The sequence below is a fragment of the Dreissena polymorpha genome, chromosome 1 (assembly GCF_020536995.1).
Source record: "Dreissena polymorpha isolate Duluth1 chromosome 1, UMN_Dpol_1.0, whole genome shotgun sequence".
Classification (NCBI taxonomy): domain Eukaryota; kingdom Metazoa; phylum Mollusca; class Bivalvia; order Myida; family Dreissenidae; genus Dreissena; species Dreissena polymorpha.
Genome location: NC_068355.1, coordinates 201,106,879 through 201,121,888, shown reverse-complemented (window position 1 = coordinate 201,121,888; position 15,010 = coordinate 201,106,879). Strand labels below are relative to the sequence as shown.

At 36.4% G+C, this 15,010-nt stretch overlaps 1 protein-coding gene across 6 annotated transcripts in view; it reads left to right on the top strand.

Moving 5' to 3' along the window:
* The window catches only part of LOC127864613 (zinc finger protein 436-like), a 165,797-nt gene that overhangs the window by 85,070 nt on the left and 65,717 nt on the right, over positions 1–15,010 (top strand). The window lies entirely within an intron of this gene.

Sequence of the window (15,010 nt, the reverse complement as noted above, 5' to 3'; positions counted from 1 at the left end):
ACAATGTGAGTTTATCACTGTAGGTTCTAAGTTATTGCAGCAGCCATTATGGTTTCTTACACATTGTTACGGTAGTTTTTTGTTCAACATTTTAAATTTTGAAAAAAAAATCCTTAAAAAAAAATCGTTTTTCAAAATACCAAAAAATTGCTCTTTTATTATTGAGTGTTTTTTTTTCACTAAAGAGGAATGGCATCGGAGCCCGTCCAAAAGGGAAAAAATGCATTGTTTTTTAGGAAAAGGAGAAAATTAAAAATTCACTCTTTAATATATGTAATGATATTTTATTATATGAATACACATGTTTGTATGAATATAATATTCACAGCAGAATGTCTCTGTCCTTTTTCTGAAATATATATCAATGATTTTTTCAACATTTGTTTCAGACAACTCAGCCTTCATGCACAGTCTCAGTTTTCTTAGCCATTTTGAGTCAAATTGAGTTTTTTTAAATTGATTAAATGGCAAATTTGAGCATTTTTTATCAATAAAATGGACCAAATTGGAATGTTTTTATCAACAAATATTGACAGAATATAGATACATCAGGCCTTTTCTTGGCCATTTTGGGAGAGAAATGCAATTCATGTTTAAAGTCCACTTATTTGGAAAAAAACTAATCTAATTTAATATAACACTTTATAAGAATTAAAAATCATATAAATTATAGTTATATATTTGTCATGATTTACTGTCCGATCTTCATGAAACTTGGTCAGAAGATTGATCCCGATAATATCTTGGTCGAGTTCAAAAATGGTGCCAGTTGGTTGAAAAACATGGCTGCCAGGGGGCGGGGCAGTTTTCCTTATATGGCTTTAGTAAAACCTTGTTAACACTCTAGAGGCCACATTTATTTTCCGATCTTCGTGAAACTTGGTCAGAAGATTTGTTAAAATAATATCTTGATATCTCAGGTGAGCGACTTTGGGCCTTTCAGGCCCTCTTGTTTTATTTAAAGTACCATCAATTCATTATCAACTAGAAATGGCGCGGCAGAGGCCGACGCGTATCCCCACGCCGAATGTTTGACCTAGGTGTGCCCCAGGGTTGGTAATGGGGCCATGCATAGCTGAGATTGACCGTATTGTCATAAGAGAAGTTCATCATCAATTAGAAGTGAATTGGTGTAGAAATGAAGAAGTTATAGTAAAAGGCAATTTTGGGTGGGTGTGACATATGTGGGCAGGGCGCCCCAGGGTTGGTAATTGTGCCATGCATAGTTGAGATTGACCGTATTGTCATAAGAGAGGTTCAGTATCAATTTGAAGTGAATCGGTGTAGAAATGAAGAAATTATAGTAAAAGGCAATTTTGGGTGGGTGTGGTCTATGTGGGCGGGGCGCCCCAGGGTTGGTAATGGGGCCATGCATAGTTGAGATTGACTGTATTGTCATAAGAGAAGTTCAATATCAATTTGAAGTGAATCGGTGTAGAAATGAAGAAATTATAGTAAAGGCAATTTTGGGTGGGTGTGGTCTATGTGGGCGGGGCCCCAGGGTTGGTTATGGGGCCATGCATAGTTGAGATTGACCCTAATGTCATAAGAGAAGTTCAGTATCAATTTGAAGTGAATCCGTGTAGAAATGAAAAAATTATAGTAAATGGAATTTTTTGGTGGGTGTGGCCTATGTGGGCGGGCGCCCCAGGGTTGGGATTGGGGCCATGCATAGTTGAGATTGACCCTAATGTCATAACAAAAGTTCAGTATCAATTTGAAGTGAATCCGTGTAGAAATGAAAAAATTATAGTAAATGGAAATTTTTGGTGGGTGTGGCCTATGTGGGCGGGGCGCCCCAGGGTTGGGAATGGGGCCATGCATGGTTGAGATTGACCGTATTGTCATAGGTGAGGTCCAGTATCAATTTGAAGTGAATCGGTGTAGAAATAAAGAAGTAAATGTAAAATAACCTAAAAAAATGAGTGATAATTTCTGACGCGGCCCCACCCCAACCCCTATAACTTTTGACCCAGGGGTCAGATCAAAATTCCAAATAGTGCAGGGTCGCACATATGCTCATAGCTACCATGTGTGTAAATTTCAAGGTTCTAGTGCTTTTAGTGTAGGAGGAGATAGTGGCCAGGACGGACGGACAGACGGACGGACGGACGGCGGAGATCACCACAATATCCCCACCTTTTTTTCAAAAAGCGTGGGGATAATAATCAATGAGGAATAAGAAAAATGTAGGTTTTATACACTTAACATGTCTTATTGTATAAAACAAGTGAAGAGTTGTTTGAACACTGAACAGAAAACACTTATCCTTAAAGTTGCCGCAAAATATACGTAAAACTAAGATCTATGACGCAAATGTACCATTTCTTCCAAAGATGTTACCAATTCTCCCTATGTTGGCTTTAGGGAGAAGTGACTTCTGCCTACAGGGGTTTTTCAGCACTGTCTGCGCCTCCGGAAAACGGAGGCACTCCCAAAGCAAACGGACCTGATCCCAAACCGAAATTATAAATAAAAATCCCAATTTCTAAAAAAAAAAAAAAAAAAAAAAAAAGAGTCTTATGTGTCTTATAACTTGTTAGACTAACCAGTGTTTGTTTTGGTCAAAAATATCTGCTTTAAGGTTTTGACGGTACAGTTTTTATCTCAGAGTGTAACTGTAACTGAAAAACAAAACTGCAGTACTTGAATAAACGTTGAACATGCCCAATATTGCATCTGTTTATATAAAGAAGACAAAATAACAAATAAAACAAATTTATTTGTTAAACCACTGAATTATTTAAGCATGATAAATTCACAATTTTTTCCCAAATGAGCCGTTTCATCGAAGCAAAAATTCCCAAAATGGCCAATTTTGTCGATAAAATTCCCAATTTGGTCAGACTCCTTTTCCCAAAATAGGCAGAAAAACCCCTGGCCTAAATGTTGAGCCTAGCTAGACCCCTGAAACCATTTAAGCATTGGCAATAACCATTTTAAGCCATGACAATAACCATTTAAGCCATGGCAATAACCATTTTAAGCCATGACAATAACCATTTAAGCCATGACAATAACCATTTAAGCCATGACAATAACCATTTTAAGCCATGACAATAACCATTTAAGCCATGACAATAACCATTTAAGCCCTGACAATAACCATTTAAGCCATGACAATAATCATTTTAACCATGACAATAACCATTTTAGCCATGATACTTACCATTTAAGCCATGACAATAACCATTTTAGCCATGACACTGACCATTTAAGGCATGATAATATCCATTTAAGCCATGACAATAGCCATTTAAGCCATGACAATCATTTTAACCATGACACTGACCATTAAAACCATGGCATTTATTATCCTGACGATGACAATGACTATTTAGACATTGACCATTAAGACAAGGACAACTAGATATGGCGCGGCAGAGGCCGACGCGTATCCCCATGCTGCAAGCTACAATGTGTTTAAGTTTCAAAGTTCTAGTGAAGGAGGAGATAGTGGCCAGAGCGGAAGAAAAGACAATTTTGGGTTGGTGTGGCCTTTGTGGGCAGGCCCTGGGGTGGGTAATGTGGCTTAGATTTTAATTATGCTGAAATAGCTCTGGAGCTTGACCACCAAACTGGCTTAGATTTTAATAAGGCTGAAATAGCTCAGGATCTTCACCACCAAACTGGCTTGGATTTTAATAAGGCTAAATCGCTTGGGATGTTGACCACAAAACTGGCTTAGATTTTAATTATGCTGGAAAAGCTCGGTTTTTGACCAACATACTGGCTTGGATTTTAATGATAATGAAACAGCTTGGGATCTTGATCACCAAACTGGCATGTATTTTGAAAATGCTGAAATATCCCTGGGTCTTGACCGCCAAAATGACCGCCAACTGTCTGTTGGTCTGTTGGTTGGTTGGTCTGTTGGTTGGTTGGTTGGTTTGGCCAACTTTAACATTTTGCGATAACTTTTGCTATATTGAAGATAGCAACTTCATTGCAAGCATGTGTATCTCATGAAGCTGCACATTTTGAGTGGTGAAAGGTCAAGGTCATCCTTCAAGGTCAGAGGTCAAATATATGTTGCCAAAATCGCTCATTTTATGAATACTTTTGCAATATGAAAGATAGCAACATGATATTTGGCATGCATGTGTATCTCATGGAGCTGCACATTTTGAGTGGTGAAAGGTCAAGGTCATCCTTCAAGGTCAGAGGTCAAATATATGTGGCCCAAATCGCTTATTTTATGAATACTTTTGCAATATTGAAGATAGCAACTTGATATTTGGCATGCATGTGTATCTCATGGAGCTGCACATTTTGAGTGGTGAAAGGTCAAGGTCATCCTTCAAGGTCAGAGGTCAAATATATGTGGCCCAAATCGCTTATTTTATGAATACTTTTGCAATATTGAAGATAGCAACTTGATATTTGGCATGCATGTGTATCTCATGGAGCTGCACATTTTGAGTGGTGAAAGGTCAAGGTCAAGGTCATCCTTCAAGGTCAAATATATGGGTCAAAATTGCGCATGTTATGTCACTCATGCAATATTGAAGCTAGCAATTTTATATTTGAAATGCTTGTGTATCTCAAGGAGCTGCACATTTTGAGTGGTGAAGGGTCAAGGTCAAGGTCATCCTACAAGGTCAAACGTCATATAGGGGAACATTGTGTTTCACAAACACATCTTGTAATTATGCCGAAATAGCTGGGAGTCGCCCATCCCAAATAAGTGGGTAAAAAGTGGGTAATAAGTTAGGTCAGAAGATTGTTTTCAATGATATCTTGGGGGAGTTAGAAATATATTCGATGAGTTCGAAAATGATGCCAGTTTGTTGAAAAACATGGCCGTCAGGAGGCAGGACATTTTTCCTTATATGGCTTTAGTAAAACCTTGTTAACACTCTAGAGGCCACATTTATTCTCCAACTTCATGAAAGCAGATTGGTCACAATGATATCTTGGATGACTTCGAAAATGATAATGTTTGCTTGAAAAACATGGCTGCCAATTAGCGGGACCTTGTTAACACTCTAGAGGCCACATTTATTTTCTGATCATCATGAAGATTTGTCCCAATTAAATCTTGGACATGTTCGAAAATGGTCCCGGTTGCTTTAAAAACATGGCCACCAGGGGGCGGGCATCTTTCCTTAGATGGCTATATATATCTTAAGTAAAACCTTGTTAACACTCTAAAGGCCACATTTATTGTCCTTCATGAAATTTGGTCAGAAGATTTGTCCTAATGATATCCTGGGTGAGTTCGAAAATGGTTCCGGTTGGTTGAAAATCACGGCTGCCAAGGGGGCGGGGCATTTTCCTAATATAGCTATAGTAAAACCTTGTTAACGCTCTAGAAGCCACATTTATTGTCCAATCATTATGTAACTTGGTCAGAAGATTTGTCCCAATGATACCTTGGACAAGTTCGAAAATGGTCCCAGTTGTTTGAAAAACATGGTCACCAGGGGGCGGGGTATTTTTCCTTATATGGCTTCATGAATCTTCATGAAACTTTGTCAGAATATTTGTTTAAATGATATCTTGTATGTGTATGAACATGGTTCTGGTCTGTTCAAAACATGGCTGCCAGGATGTTCACTAGTCATGAAAGTTGGTAAGAACATTTTGTTGTTGGGCTGCAAAGAACAGGTCAGTTCCTTTGAATCTCAGGTATGCGATTTTGGGCCTTTCAGGCCCTCTTGTTTTAGTTATAGGCAAATCCTAATTTTAAAATGGGAAAAAATCCTATTTATTCTTATCTTTATTTCACAGTTTCTAAAGTTGAATTAAAGATGCTTAATGTGAATTAAAAAATATATATTGATTTATCAAAGGTCCTCTGCCATTTAAATATTAAGTACAACGGCTTTACCATTATTTCATGTCAAATACTTTTTTATTCCCCCGGATCGCTAGATCGGGGGTATATTGTTTTTGTCCTGTCTGTCTGTCTGTCTGTCTGTCTGTCTGTCTGTCTGTCTGTCTGTCTGTCTGTCTGTCTGTCTGTCTGTCTGTCACATAAGGGGTATACAACTAACGCCATATGATATCGAAATATTTATGTTGTTCTTCGCTGACGATGTAGCGTTAGCATCTGATACTATTTCTGGACTACAACAACAATTAAATTATTTACACGAATTTTGCATTGAATATAAACTAGAAGTTAATGTTCAAAAAACTAAAGTAGTCGTTTTTAAAAACGGGGGAAGGTTATCCTCAAGGGAAAATTGGTATTTATGCCGATGAAGAGTTAGAATGTGTTAACGGGTTCAGTTATGTAGGCGTTTATTTTTCATCAACTATGTCCATGTATTAAATGTCAGAAAATATGGCTATTAAATCAAAACGTGTAATTGTTTCGATGATATCTTCTTTGTACGAATACATGTATATGCCAATGGAATTTAACTGTTATTTCAAGCTAATTGATGCCAAGGTTATGCCTATCTTATTATATGGTTCAGAACTTTGGGGACTAAAATCCTTTGATGTTGTCGAACATGTCCATATATATGCTTGCAAGAGATTTATGTCAGCACCATTACATACATGTAATATGGCTGTACTTGGCGATTGTGGAAGATATCCTGTATATATTTTTACATGTAAACGTGTCTTTAAATTCTGGTTGCGTTTGTTAAACATGCCAAATACTAGAAATGTAAAAAAATGTTATGAAATGTTAAAAGTGTATGATGGTTTAGGTTATAAAAATTGGGTCTCGTCACTACGTGAACATTTATTTTCTGTAGGATTTGGGTATGTCAGGAATGAACAAGGTGTTGTAAATGAAAGCATATTTTTGTTCTATTATTTTCAACGCTTAAAAGATAATATTGAAACAGTCATGGTCACAATCTTGCAATGATACTTCAAAATTGATAAGCTATACCGGTTTTAAAATAGATTTTGAATGGGAAAAGTACCTTAACGTCCTTTTGATTCGAAAATTTAGAAATGCATATGTCCGTTTCAGAACTTCATCACATCAACTTATGATTGAACATGGGCGATACATAAATATAGAACGAAATGAAAGGTTATGTCCCTTGTGCAAGACTTCTATCGAAAACGAATATCATTTCTTACTTGTATGTTCTTGCTATGAAGATCTCAAAGAAACGTATATTCCCTCCCGGTTTTACAATCAGCCAACAATCAACAAATTTAATAATGCTATGGCCTCGCGTGATGACAGCATTATACGAAATATTGCCATGTATATTTACTATGCCTTCGAAAGACGTAAAATGATGTTGTTAACTTAAACACTTGTTTTGGTGTACCACTGTTGAATTATATATTGATATTATATCTACAGTCAATCTTGTGGATGCGACCACTTGTATTAAGCGACCATTGTCTTATGCGACCATTTTGAAATCCCACGGAGCTTTTTCGCTATATAATGATATTGTATTAAGCGACTTTTGTCTTACGCGACCAGCGACCGCTGATTTGTGTGTATTTTGATGTCCGAATCTTGTATTAAGCGACCACTAGGAGGTAAAAGTGGTTAATCTATCGATCTTTCAGGGACAAATCCGTGTTAATTGTTTATCTAAGCCGATAAGATGTACTGTTACACCTCTGCTTTGTTTTCACAACCATTATGATTATGCTTTGTCTCGTTGACCGGTTCTGACCGGTATTGTTGTAGACTGCGTATTAATTTATTGAGTTGAATAATAGGGGAACGTATTGCGCACAGTCTACAGCTTAAATAGTTTACTATGTGGATCGTTAAGAGACAATGCCGATTTTTCTCGAGTATAGATAACAGGTGCAGAAACAATGCACTGTACGCGACAAACATTTCCTGAGAAGTGCGGAAAATAAACTATTAATCGGCAACATCTGTCGAAATCCGTACATTACCAATTTGTAATAATGCTAATTAGTAGATATTTGTAAGCCAATCACATTGTTATTTACTTAATAAATTTTCCAACCAGGTCTGATTGTTTGTTTTCAATTGACGTGTTTTAATTTTTTCAGCTCATTATTTATCATTGAGTTAGATTTCCTTAAGCGTAAATGCAGAAATTAAAATGTCAAAACAAAAAGTATTAACGTTGAACGAGAAAATTTGGGTTTTGGAATTGTCAAAGAGTATAAGTGCACGTAAAATCGCAGACGAGATTGGAGTCGGAAAAACCCAAATTCAGAACATTCTTAAGCGTAAAGCCGAGGTGCTTGAAGACGTGGAAAATAATGTGTCAGGTGAAAAAAAACGCGCAATATAGAAACGGACAGAGAAATACATGTGATAATATATCATAGCTTTTGGCTTCTGACATTTATTTCTAGTTTTAGCTGTACACATGTATATGTAGACTGTTACACATTTTTAGCAAAATTCTTTGTTCTTAGGAAAAATATTTCCTTGTCTATTTTGTTTTTCGCAAATAAATATGTACACACAATTGATTTATAATAAATGATAATTTATAATAAGTGAAAAATAAAACACATTATAAGTAAAATATTGTTTATGTATTGTGTTTATATTCATTTTATTATAAAAGTTAAAATCATTGTGGATAAAAGAGATAAACCTTCATATAGATTAAAATTGAGGGTAAGCATTCTTCCAGAATGGCCTTTTGTATTCAAAGACCGTTTTATTAAGAGACCACTTTTGATTACTCCCTTGAGTAGTCTCTTAATACAAGATTGACTGTATATGCATTTTGTATGTGTTTATGTATATGCAAGGGCTGGTGGCCGTATGGCAAATACACCTAATACTTCATTCTTCATTCTGACAAAACTTAAACCTCACTGTAAAGTTTTGCAATAACTTTTGAAATATTGAACTTAGCAACTTGATATTTGGCGCGCATGTGTATCTCATGGAGATGCACATTTTGAGTGGTGAAAGGTCAAGGTCAAAGGTAAAAAAAAGAGCAAAACTTTAACCTTACAGTAAAGTTTTGCAATATCTTTTGAAATATTGAACATAGCAACTTGATATTTGGCATGCATGTGTATCTCATGGAGCTGTACATTTTGAGTGGTGAAAGGTCAAGGTCATCCTTCAAGGTCAAAGGTATAAAAAAAAAAGCGACGCATAAGGGGGCATTGTGTTTCTGACAAACACATCTCTTGTTAATTTGTACATATCATTCGAAGTCACATACATGTTATTAAGATCAAATGACCCATGTCATTTCGAAAATGTGTCTTATGTCATATATGGCCAGCATAGCTCAATCTTAGCTGGCACATTTGCAAGTTATTTTTTCAAACACTATTAAACACATTAAAATCGCTTAGATTGTGTATATTGTTCATAATTTGATATTTTATCTGATAATATCAAACAAAAGTTTGTTGTAAAAGTGACCAATACAAAAGCCATATATGTTTTCGGTTTTTAGAAAATTCTTAAGATTTTACTTGTTTGCGTTTCCTATGTTTATCCAACAGATTGTTTGGTTTAAGAATTTATATCCTTACTAAGTGAAATGTGATCTGAAAAATGTGCCCTGAACAAATTATTATAAAAATGTGTAAACAATTGTGATTTTGTGTTTAATTTCTTGATTTATTTGATATAGTTAACAGTGTTTCTTTCGAAGTTCAGCTTGATTCTTGTGTTTATAAATAATTGAGATGTGAAATATAACCCATATGTGGTCTTGGCCGGTTCTGGTCGGATGATTTTTCACAGAGTTATGGCCCTTTGAAATTTTCCATGTTCCAACTGTACATATAGTGCAATTCTTGTCCGGGCTATTTCTCAGCAACTAATGGCCGGAATTCAATTAAACTTTATTGGAAGATTCACTGCCAAGAGGAGATGTACATATTATCAGCCGGTTCTTGTCGGATGATTTTTCACAGTGTTATGGCCCTTTGAAAATTTCCATTAACTGTACATATAGTGCAATTCTTGTCTGGGCTATTTCTCAGCAACTAATGACCGGAATTCAATGACACTTTATGGGAAGTTTCACTATCAACAGGGGATGTGCATATTATCAGCCGGTTCTTTTCGGATGATTTTTCACAGACTAATGGCCCTTTGAAATTTTCCATTGTACATATAGTGTAATTCTTGTCCAAGCTATTTCTCAGCAACTTATTACGGGAATTCAATGAAACTTTATGGGAAGCTTCACTACCAAGAGGACATGTGCATACATGTATTATCAGCCGGTTATGGTCAGATGATTTTTCACAGAGTTATGGCCCTTTGAAATTTTCTATAAACTGTACATGTACATACATGTATAGTGCAATTCTTGTCCGGGCTATTTTTCCCCAACTACTGACTGGAATTCAATGAAGCTTTATGGGAAGCTTAACTACCTTGAGGAGATGCGCATGTTATTTGTGGGTTCTGGTTAGATGATTTATTTAGAGAGTTATGGCTCTTTGAAATTTTTAAGTTGCTAAACCATCCATTGAATTTGAGTCAATAAATTCCATAACTCAGAGCAATATTTGCTTACTCGGGTATTTGGACTATATCACATAGTCTTCATCAGCGATGTCACGTGACTCGCTCAACTGACCAGCACATCGCTGATGAAGACTATGTGATATAGTCGAAATATCCGAGTAACCAAGTATTGCTCTGAGTTATGGAATTTATTGACTCAAATGATGAATCCAGAGCAAGAGAACAACCTTCATAGTTGTATCCATCATATTATTTTGTCCGAAGTTATGCCTCTCAAGATGTTTCCTTTTATTAGCTCACCTGAGCACAACGTGCTCATGGTGAGCTATGGTGATCGCCTTTTGTCCGTCGTGCGTCGTCAACATTTATCTTGTTAACACTCTAAAGGTCACATTTATTGTCCAATCTTCATGAAAGTTGGTTAGAACATGTGTCTCAATAATATTTTGGACGAGTTCGAAAATGGTTCCGGTTGGTTGAAAAACATGGCTGCCAGGGGGCGTGGCAGTTTTCCTTATATGGCTAAGGTTAAACCTTGTTAACACTCTAGAAGTCACATTTTTAGTCCGATCTTCATGAAACTTTGTCAGAACATGTGTCCCAATAATATCTTGGACGAGTTCGAAAATGGTTCCGGTTGGTTGAAAAACATGGCCACCAGGGGGCGTGGCAGTTTTCCTTATATGGCTATAGTTAAACCTTGTTAACACTCTAGAAGTCACATTTTTAGTCCAATCTTCATGAAACTTGGTCAAAACATGTGTCCCAATAATATCTTGGACGAGTTGAAAATGGTTCCAGTTGAATGAAAAAGATGGCCGCCATGCAGGGCTCAACATTAACCAAAAAACCAACTTGCCCTGCCGGGCAAGTACTTAGAAAATCTACTTGCCCTGAACGTAAAGCCACTTGCCCAAACATGAAATATCACATTAACTGTAAACCTCATATTTTTTTAAAAAGATCAAAATGATACACCACAAAACCTTTTTTATTTTTGCACATATAACAAAATGATCACAGCAATTAAAGTCTAAATTAAATGTTCTTTGTTCTTTTTTGCACTTGCCTGGGCGGGCAACTAGATTATAAAATCACTTGCCCGGATCCACTTTTTACTTGCCAGGGGCAATAGGACAACCATTAATGTTGAGCCCTGCCATGGGGCGGGGCAGTTTTCCTTATATGGCTTTACTGTATGGTAAAACCTTGTTAACACTCTAGAAGTCACATTTGTGGTCTAATGCTCATGAAACTTGGTCAGAATATTTGAACTAATAATATCTGGGCTAAGTTAAAAAATTATTGAGATCAGTTAAAAAACATGGCTGACAGGGGGCGTGGCATTTTTGCTTAAATGGCTATTTACTACAAAACCTTGTTAACACTCTAGAAGTCACATTTATTATCCAATCTTTATGAAACTTGAACAGAACATTTGTTCTAACAATAGCTCGAGTGAGTTTGAAAATGGTTATGGTTCGTTGAAAAACATGGCCGCCAGGGGGGGGGCAGTTGTCCTTATATGGCTTTAGTGAAAACTTTTTGACACTATATTAGCCACATTTATTGGCCAATTTTCATGAAACTTGGTCAGAACATTTGTCCCAATGAAATTTTGCCAGAGATTGAAGCTGGGTCATATGAGCTCAAAAACTAGGTCACAAGGTCAAATATAAAAAAAATAACATGTTAAAAGTCACTTTTTTGGTCCAAAATAATCTTCATGAATCAGCTTGCATTTTTTTCAGAATAGTCTAGTTCCTTTGGCTTTCAGGTGAGCGCCTTAGGGCCTGATGGCCCTCTTGTCTGAATATATAATGCAATATTGTGACAAAAAAATCTTTGGGGAGCATCACCCGTCTCCGACGGTTTCTTGTTAATTAAGGCAAGCTGTGACCAATTGCTGATGAAAAGTTTAAATATTTAGATGAAAAAGTTGTTTTCACTTACATCCACTAAAAAACTGTGCAGTTTTCTGTACTTTTAAATATCATATTTCTTTCATATAATATTAATATTTCCTTAATCTTCTACCTATCCAGAATACAACACTAATGTATATGGTAACAACAAAAATTGGGCAGTTTTCTATTAAACTTTAATATCTCATTACTGGCATTTAAGAAATTTGTTTGATTTATTTCAGAGTCATTTGTATGCGAGTTTTACAAGAATTCGTGAAGCTGAATATCTGAACACGGCATGTTCGTACGCAACCACAAATCCCATTTAGACAATCACAATGGCTATTTTTATGCCCCCCTTCGAAGAAGAGGGGGTATATTGCTTTGCTCATGTCAGTCTGTCGGTCGGTCGGTTGGTCCGTCCACCAGGTGATTGTCAGACGATAACTCAAGAACGCTTTGGCCTAGGATCATGAAACTTCATAGGTACATTGATCATGACTGGCCGGTGACCCGTATTAATTTTGAGGTCACTAGGTCAAAGGTCAAGGTCACGGTGACTCGAAATTGTAAAATGGTTTTTGAATTATAACTCAAGAATGCATACGCTGCCAACAGGGCACACTCTGAACAATATTACTGAAGCAACTGGTCTGTAATCCTAAATCTATAATTATCAGTCCAATGAAACATCATCCTTTTAGTAAAATACAGTGGATCATTAAAAATATAATCAGAATATGAGATTTTTCGTATATTTTGTATATTAAATATTGTGTTAATGTTTAATTTTGTTGCTTAATATAAATATAAAGCAGGACAGGGGAGGTAATACACTATTATATCTGTCTTTTATACAGGGGAAACAAATGCAATAAGTTTAAATTTATTGTTACAGCATTTGCCTCCCTTGTAATATATTTAAATTTTACCAAATGTAAGGCTAACTGCATTTTTGTAATGCATACTACTACTACTACTACTACTACTGCTGCTGCTGCTGCTGCTACTACTACTACTACTACTTCTACTACTACTACTACTACTACTACTACTTCTGCTACTACTACTACTACTACTACTACTACTACTACTACTACTACTACTACTACTACTACTACTCCCTCCTCCTCCTCCTCCTCCTCCACCACCACCACCACCACCACCACCACCACCACCACCACCACCACCACCACCACCACCACCAAAAACGTATTCACACAATGGCTGGTACTACAACTTATAGCCCATATAGGGGGGGCATGCATGTTTTACAAACAGCCCTTATTACAATGACACTAAGGTCAAAGCTCAAAACATAGTCTTGGGTCTAAAAAGGATTTTTAAGTAACAGAACTTACTGAGTTTACTGAGATACAGTTGCAAAGGCAAGAAGCAAGTCCTTGGTTGAATGTTAAGGTCACATTTAATTATCAAAGGCTGTAGGAGAGAAATCAGTTAAGCATTTTTAGCTCATCTATTTTTTGAACAAAAATTATGAGCTATTGTCATCACCTTGGCGTCGGCGTCCGGTTAAGTTTTGCGTTTAGGTCCACTTTTCTCAGAAAGTATCAATGCTATTGCATTCAAACTTGGTACACTTACTTACTATCATGAGAAGACTGGGCAGGCAAAGTTAGATAACTCTGGCGGGCATTTTGACAGAATTATGTGCCCTTTTTATACTTAAAAAATTGAAAATTTTGGTTAAGTTTTGCGTTTAGGTCCACTTTTCTCAGAAAGTATCAATGTTATTGCATTCAAACTTGGTACACTTACTTCCTATCATGAGGAGACTGGGCAGGCAAAGTTAGATAACTCTGGCGTGCATTTTGACAGAATTATGTGCCCTTTTTATACTTAGAAAATTGAAAAGTTTGGTTAAGTTTTGTGTTTAGGTCCATTTTTTTCCGTAAGTATCAAAGCTATAGCTTTCATACTTGCAACACTTACTAACTATCATAAGGGGACTGTGCAGGCAAAGTAATGTAACTCTGACTGGCATTTTGACAGAATTATGTGCCCTTTTTATACTTAGAAAATTGAAAATGTGTTTAAGTTTTGTGTTTAGGTCCACTTTATTCCTACAGTATCAAAGCTATTGGTTTCATACTTGCAACACTTATTAACTATCATAAGGGGACTGTGCAGGCAAAGTTATATAACTCTGACTGGCATTTGGACGGAATTATGGGCCCTTTATACTTAGAAAATTGAAAATTTGGTTTAGTTCTGTGTTTTGGTCCACTTTACCCCTAAAGTATCATAGATATTGCTTTCATACTTGGAACACTCGCAAACTATCATAAGGGTACAGTAAAAGGACAAGTTGCATAACTCTGGTTGTCATTTTTACGGAATTATGGCCCTTTTTTGACTTAGTAACTTTGAATATATGGTTAAATTTTGTGTTTCGATCCACTTTACTTCTTAAGTATCAAGGCTATTGCTTTCAAACTTCAAATTCTTTCATGCTATCATGAGGTTACTGTACCTGGCAAGTTGAATTTTACCTTGACCTTTGAATGACCTTGACTCTCAAGGTCAAATTATTAAATTTTGCTAAAATTGCCGTAACTTCTTTATTTATGATTAGATTTGATTGATACTTTGACAAAACTACTCGTACCTGACATACCACAATAGACTCCACCCAAACCATCCCCCGTGCCCCCCCCACCCCCTCCCTAATTTTTGTTGTTTGATCATCTCACAAATGATAACCACA